This window comes from Nerophis lumbriciformis, linkage group LG23 (assembly GCF_033978685.3).
Source record: "Nerophis lumbriciformis linkage group LG23, RoL_Nlum_v2.1, whole genome shotgun sequence".
NCBI lineage: Eukaryota > Metazoa > Chordata > Actinopteri > Syngnathiformes > Syngnathidae > Nerophis > Nerophis lumbriciformis.
The window spans coordinates 26,622,215-26,629,160 of record NC_084570.2 but is presented as its reverse complement, the minus strand read 5'-3'; positions in this window follow the sequence as shown (position 1 = coordinate 26,629,160).

The window sequence follows — 6,946 nt, the reverse complement described above, 5'->3', positions numbered from 1 at the left end:
TTTGAGTGTTAGTCCTGACAATATAGAGCAAAAACAGACGAAAATAGAATGTTCCTAAACAGTTCCCTAAACGTTCTTGCCAAACGTTCTTGGCTAACGTTCTGCTAACCAAGCAAGAACGCCACAACCTCACGTTCTTTGAACGTTACAAACTAACGTTCCCATAACAATGCCACTACGTTCTCCTAACGTTCACATAACGTTCGCGTGTTACCTGGGCAATGAGCTTCACTCATTGTGAAGGAAGACGGAAGTCCACGCAGGAGAAAAATGACTACAAAGATGGTGTCTGGGTTTTTCTTATATATATATATACATACTAAGTCTTTCATACATATATACAGGCACGTGCACACATAGGGCCCTATGGGTGCTTGAGCCCCTGCCCTTTTTGCCTCGTCTTAAAAAGTGCCCTCTGCCTGTGTGTGTTTTTTTTTTCTTCTTGTTTTTCTTTTCTTTGAACAACATTCATAAATTCCTGTCAGGGATGTAAAAAAAAAAACAGCGGTACAAAAACTCCACGTTTTCTTGTAATACCGGGTTGTTTGAGCCTGCCGCTTCCGCCAGAGAGAGAGAGAGAGAGAGGGCGAGTGAGTGAGTAAGTGAGAGGAGAGAGAGCCAACTGCGGCGCTGAGGAGACGTGACAGTGGAGCAACTTGAACCTGTGAGCAGGCCCGGCCCTAACCAATCTGGCGCCCTAGGCAAGATTTTAGGTGGCGCCCCCCCCCCCCCCCCTCACAAGAAACCGAATAGCTTTATCTTTGACCTTTTTTTTTTTTTTACTTACAACTATACCTAATATATAAAGGGGTGGACAAGTGATTATTACCTGCAGGGCAAACATTAGCTAACCAGAAGGCAATAACAATGTAAACAAAAAACACCTGCTTAAAAGATCTAATACCTGAGGAATGTAAGGTGGGAGTACAGTAATTACCTAACGTTACATTATTATTTTCCATAACAATTTAGCCCCCTCCACAATATTAACCCGACGTTAAAACAGAACTAGCTATTTATTGATTAGCAATTGCCGAATCATGTAACATTAGCTTAATGCTAACAAGCCAGGTTACTATCACATTCTGTAACAGACAAATCATTTCATGTAGGCTAACGTTACCTACCTGCTACCTCTGTCTTTTCTCGTTTCTACTCCTCTTCTTTTCTCTTTTTTTCTTCCTTGGGCACCTGACAGTTTTGGCCGTTTTGACATCTTGTGTTGATTTTTTGATGTGGTGACGACCAAAAAGAGTCATGTTACGGTAAGGGAGAGGGGGGGGGGGGGGGGGGCGTAATGTTGTAACAAATAATATTTCTATTAAATAGGCTTTACTTTGCATTTTAATTAACGTGGGATTATTTTTTGTATTTAGAAATAATAGTACCAACTTTCTTTCTTTTTTTTTCTTTTCTCCAACATTTGTGGCACTGGCGTGGCGCCCCCTGATGGACGGCGCCCTTAGCATTTGCCTATACGGCCTATGCCACGGGCCGGCCCTGCCTGTGAGTTATGGTCTAGTCGCCGTCCACTTATTCAGCATCTAATATGGGTAATATTTCAGAAAAACGCTGTATTATTCTATTATTCAATGTGTCAGCTTCTGTTTTTGCCGGACGTCGGAGCACGGCACATCAAATCCGCACAGAGCAGAGCGGATCGTGCGGGACAGGAAGTAGTGTACAAAATACAAAATAAAACACCGGGTTAATTTTCAAAATAAAATGCACTGTGTTTACGGCGGATCACATTTCTCTCACAGTAGAGGTTTAGATATAAAGTTTATAGTGACTTTGCTATTTCTGTGTGGGTTAACAAAATAATAATAATAATAACGATAATAAGAATAAGAATAATGATAATGATGTAGATGATGATGATAATAATAATAATAATAATAATAATAATAATCCATCCATCCATCCATCCATCTTCTTCCGCTTATCCGAGGTCGGGTCGCGGGGGCAGCAGCCTAAGCAGGGAAGCCCAGACTTCCCTCTCCCCAGCCACTTCGTCCAGCTCCTCCCGGGGGATCCCGAGGCGTTCCCAGGCCAGCCGGGAGACATAGTCTTCCCAACGTGTCCTGGGTCTTCCCCGTGGCCTCCTACCGGTCGGACGTGCCCTAAACACCTCCCGAGGGAGGCGATCGGGTGGCATCCTGACCAGATGCCCGAACCACCTCATCTGGCTCCTCTCGATGTGGAGGAGCAGCGGCTTTACTTTGAGCTCCCCCCGGATGACAGAGCTTCTCACCCTATCTCTAAGGGAGAGCCCTGCCACCCGGCGGAGGAAACTCATTTCGGCCGCTTGTACCCGTGATCTTGTCCTTTCGGTCATAACCCAAAGCTCATGACCATAGGTGAGGATGGAAACGTAGATCGACCGGTAAATTGAGAGCCAACGGATCGATACAGCGTCCGCATTACTGAAGATGCCGCACCGATCCGCCTGTCGATCTCACGATCCACTCTTCCCTCACTCGTGAACAAGACTCCGAGGTACTTGAACTCCTCCACTTGGGGCAGGGTCTCCTCCCCAACCCGAAGATGGCATTCCACCCTTTTCCGGGCGAGAACCATGGACTCGGACTTGGAGGTGCTGATTCTCATCCCATTATTATCATTATTATTATTATTAATAATAATAATAATTTCAGCATTCTGGGGATATCAGATGTAGGTTATCTGTTAGGAATATTACCATCTGTATTTAAACTTGATTCATGTTGATTATGCCTGCAGCACAATGCCAAAAAAGAAAGGATACAGAAAAGGAAGGAGAAGGAGCGCCAGGAAGCAGCTAAGGGTAGCAGACCTCTTAATGCATGGCTAAAACCAAGTACTAGCACCAGAATTGAAGAAAGACCACAGACCTCAGAAAGTGTCACACCTGAGAGAGAGGCAGAGACCTTAGAAGCAACACCTGAGAGAGAGGAGGTGGAGAGTGTAGAAGCAACACCTGAGAGAAAAGAGGCTTTAGATGCAACTCCTGACACAGAGGAAGCCATAGAAATCCCGGTAAATGTTGGGGAGGAAGAATCCACAGGAAGGGAGGCAGATGATACTACTGCAGAGGAAGCCATAGATGAGGGGGAAGTTGAAGGACATACAAGTGATGTAGGAGAAGAGGTCTTATCAAATATTGCAGTATAGTATAGTTGTATAGTTAGCTTCCTGCCCTTTTCTGACTTTGAGCCCCTGCCCCTCTATAATCATGTGCACGTCCCTGCATATATATATATATATATATATATATATAGTATATACATACATATATATATATATATACTGTATATGTATATATATATATATATATATATATATATATATATGTATGTATATATATACATATATATATATATATACAGTATATATATATATATACTGTATATATATATACAGTATATATATATATATATACAGTATATATATATATATACTTATATATATATACAGTATATATATATATATATACTGTATATATATATATATATATATACTGTATATATATATATATATATATGTATATATATATATATATATATATATGAATGACTTAAAGGTATACTAGAGGATAAATATCCATCCATCCATCCATCCATCCATCTTCTTCCGCTTATCCGAAGTCGGGTCGCGGGGGCAGAAGCTTAAGCAGGGAAGCCCAGACTTCCCTCTCCCCAGCCACTTCGTCCAGCTCCTCCCGGGGGATCCCGAGGCGTTCCCAGGCCAGCCGGGAGAGATAGTCTTCCCAGCGTGTCCTGGGTCTTCCCCGTGGCCTCCTACCGGTCGGACGTGCCCGAAACACCTTCCTAGGGAGGCGTTCGGGTGGCATCCTGACCAGATGCCCGAACCACCTCATCTGGCTCCTCTCGATGTGGAGGAGCAGCGGCTTTACTTTGAGCTCCCCCCGAATGACAGAGCTTCTCACCCTATCTCTAAGGGAGAGCCCCGCCACTCGGCGGAGGAAACTCATTTCGGCCGCTTGTACCCGTGATCTTGTCCTTTCGGTCATGACCATAGGTGAGGATGGGAACGTAGATCGACCGGTAAATCGAGAGCTTTGCCTTCCGGCTCAGCTCCTTCTTCACCACAACGGATCGATACAGCGTCCGCATTACTGAAGATGCTGCACCGATCCGCCTGTCGATCTCACGATCCACTCTTCCCCCACTCGTGAACACGACTCCGAGGTACTTAAACTCCTCCACTTGGGGCAAGATCTCCTCCCCAACCCGGAGATGGCACTCCACCCTTTTCCGGGAGAGAACCATGGATTCGGACTTGGAGGTGCTGATTCCCATCCCAGTCGCTTCACACTCGGCTGCGAACCGATCCAGCGAGAGCTGAAGATCTTGGCCAGAGGAAGCCATCAGGACCACATCATCTGCAAATAGCAGAAACCTAATCCTGCAGCCACCAAACCAGATACCCTCAACGCCCTGACTGCGCCTAGAAATTCTGTCCATAAAGGTTATGAACAGAATCGGTGACAAAGGGCAGCCTTGGCGGAGTCCAACCCTCACTGGAAACGTGTCCGACTTACTGCCGGCAATGCGGACCAAGCTCTGGCACTGATTATACAGGGAGCGAACTGCCACAATAAGACAGTCCGTTACCCCATACTCTCTGAGCACTCCCCACAGGACTTCCCGGGGTACACGGTCGAATGCCTTCTCCAAGTCCACAAAGCACATGTAGACTGGTTGGGCAAACTCCCATGCACCCTCAAGGACCCTGCCGAGAGTATAGAGCTGGTCCACAGTTCCACGACCAGGACAAAAACCACACTGTTCCTCCTGAATCCGAGGTTCGACTATCCGGCGTAGCCTCCTCTCCAGTACACCCGAATAGACCTTACCGGGAAGGCTGAGGAGTGTGATCCCACGATAGTTGGAACACACCCTCCGGTTCCCCTTCTTAAAGAGAGGAACCACCACCCCGGTCTGCCAATCCAGAGGTACCTCCCCCGATGTCCACGCGATGTTGCAGAGTCTTGTCAACCAAGACAGCCCCACAACATCCAGAGCCTTAAGGAACTCCGGGCGGATCTCATCCACCTTTTTAACTTTTTAACTACCTCGGCAACCTCAGCCCCAGAAATAGGAGAGCCCACCACAGATTCCCCAGGCCCTGCTTCCTCATAGGAAGACGTGCTGGTAGGATTGAGGAGGTCTTCGAAGTATTCCCTCCACCGATCCACAACATCCGCAGTCGAGGTCAGCAGAGCACCATCCCCACCATACACGGTGTTGACACTGCACTGCTTCCCCTTCCTGAGGCGGCGGATGGTGGTCCAGAATTGCTTCGAAGCCGTCCGGAAGTCTTTTTCCATGGCCTCCCCGAACTCCTCCCATGTCCGAGTTTTTGCCTCCGCGACCGCTGAAGCCGCACACCGCTTGGCCTGTCGGTACCTGTCTGCTGCCTCAGGAGTCCCATGAGCCAAAAGAACCCGATAGGACTCCTTCTTCAGCCTGACGGCATCCCTCACCGCCGGCGTCCACCAACGGGTTCTAGGATTACCGCCACGACAGGCACCAACCACCTTGCGGCCACAGCTCCAATCGGCCGCCTCGACAACAGAGGCACGGAACTTCGTCCACTCGGACTCAATGTCCAGCGCCTCCCTCGTGACATTTTCAAAGTTCTTCTGGAGGTGGGAATTGAAACTCTCTCTGACAGGAGACTCTGCCAGGCGTTCCCAGCAAACCCTCACAATGCATTTGGGCCTGCCAGGTCTGTCCGGCATCCTCCCCCACCATCGCAGCCAACTCACCACCAGGTGGTGATCGGTAGAAAGCTCCGCCCCTCTCTTCACCCGAGTGTCCAAAACATGAGACTGCAAATCCGATGACACAACTACAAAGTCGATCATGGAACTGCGGCCTAGGGTGTCCTGGTCCCCAATCACACCTCTCCAGGTTTCACTGTCGCTGCCAACATGAGCGTTGAAGTCCCCCAGGAGAACGAGGGAATCACCCGGGGGAGCACTCTCCAGTACTCCCTCGAGTGAATCCAAAAAGGGTGGGTACTCTGAGCTGCCGTTTGGCGCGTAAACGCAAACAACAGTCAGGACCCGTCCCCCCCACCCGAAGGCGGAGGGAAGCTACCCTCTCGTCCACCGGGTTGAACTCCAACGTGCAGGCTTTGAGCCGAGGGGCAACAAGAATTGCCACCCCAGCCCGTCGCCTCTCACTGCCGGCAACGCCAGAGTGGAAGAGAGTCCAGCCCCTCTCAAGAGAAGTGGTTCCAGAGCCCTTGCTGTGCGTCGAAGTGAGTCCGACTATATCTAGCTGGAACTTCTCCACCTCACGCACTAGCTCAGGCTCCTTCCCCCCCAGCGAAGTGACGTTCCACGTCCCAAGAGCCAGCTTATGTAGCCGAGGATCGGACCGCCAAGCGCCCTGCCCTCGGCTTCCGCCCAGCTCACACTGCACCAGACCTCTATGGCCCCTGCTATGGGTGGTGAGCCCATTGGAGGGGGGACCCACGTTGCCTCTTCGGGCTGTGCCCGGCCGGGCCCCATGGGCTCGCCATCGTGCCCCACCTCCGGGCCTGGCTCCAGAGGGGGGGCCCGGTGACCCGCGTCCGGGCGAGGGAAATCTGGGTCCTTTGTTTGTGTTCTTCATCGAGGTCTTCGAGCTGCTCTTTGTCTGATCCCTCACCTAGGACCAGTTTGCCTTGGGAGACCCTACCAGGGGGCATAGAAACCCCCGGACAACATAGCTCCTAGGATCATTGGGACACGCAAACTCCTCCACCACGGTAAGGTGGCAGCTCAGAGAGGAGTAATAATAAATGATAAATGGGTTGTACTTGTATAGCGCTTTTCTACCTTCAAGGTACTCAAAGCGCTTTGACACTACTTCCACATTTACCCATTCACACACACATTCACACACTGATGGAGGGAGCTGCCATGCAAGGCGCTAACCAGCACCCATCAGGA